Raw genomic sequence first — 1,246 nt, 5'->3', positions numbered from 1 at the left:
CCTAGTTTCCCAGTTATTCATTGTTTTCTTGTCAATGATTCACATTTCATTGAACCTCCTAGTTTTCCCAGTTATTCCTTGTTTTCTTGTCAATGATTCACATTTCATTGAACCTCCTAGTTTTCCCAGTTATTCCTTGTTTTCTTGTCAATGATTCACATTTCATTGAACCTCCTAGTTTTCCCAGTTATTCCTTGTTTTCTTGTCAATGATTCACATTTCATTGAACCTCCTAGTTTTCCCAGTTATTCCTCGTTTTCTTGTCAATGATTCCTGTTTTGAGTTGCCAACCTCAGATTTACCTCGTATCCAGGCAACTACCACCGCATCGAAACCCAAGTAACCGTATCGACTCCAGAGACGTCGTCGTTTGGAGGGGAGATAATGTGAGGATCACAGCCATGAGGACCTTAGATTAATTACCTTGCGGTTACACAACACCCTAAGGACTGATATTAACCTCCTTATGACCGATCGAATCCCTAAGGACTCATGTTGACCGCCGTAGGGACACGCAACTCCATAAGAACCTGTGTGAACCCTTTACGGCTGTACTCTTGTTGAGGTCTATAAATAGACCATACTTGTCATGTATGTTTACCTCAGTTTTATCAATAAAGTTCCTTGATCCTAGTTAGTAACAAGCACCTGGTTTCCCTTCGCCTTATTTTGCGATTAAGTACTTCCTGACACTAATTGAATTTGATTCAATACCAAATAGCTTGGTACAATGATTACAGTGCACACCATATATGATGATTACCGCGAAAAATACCAGCGCAATTGTTTCAAACCAGTGGGTTCCATGTAGGAACCAACCGATTCAACTGAACACTACACAAATGGGGTAAACACATGGTAGACACATGACGAATAAACATTAATGTAAGCGATTTTGAGTGATTGGAACAAAAGGTGATGTGCACGACGTAAACAAGACGGCAAAGCAACACAAGAACCGTGATGATCAAGGGGAAAATGGTATTCGAAACACAATGTTGGGGTTGATATGTTGAACGAGGGACTGCGACAGTGGAGTATTGTCATTTGATGACAAATGTCCACTTGGGAATGATACAATTGGGTATTGTTTCCTCAGACGCGGCAAGCCAAACATGGTAACACATGGTTGGTGAGTTGCGTTTGGAATGGACGGCGTTGTTGTACTTGGTACAATGACAATGTCCACATGGGAATGATACAATTGGGTATCGTTTCCTCAGACGCGGCAAGCCAAACATGGTAT

This window comes from Batrachochytrium dendrobatidis, assembly GCF_000203795.2.
Source record: "Batrachochytrium dendrobatidis JAM81 unplaced genomic scaffold BATDEscaffold_8, whole genome shotgun sequence".
NCBI lineage: Eukaryota > Fungi > Chytridiomycota > Chytridiomycetes > Rhizophydiales > Batrachochytrium > Batrachochytrium dendrobatidis.
Note: the sequence above shows the minus strand (reverse complement) of the source record.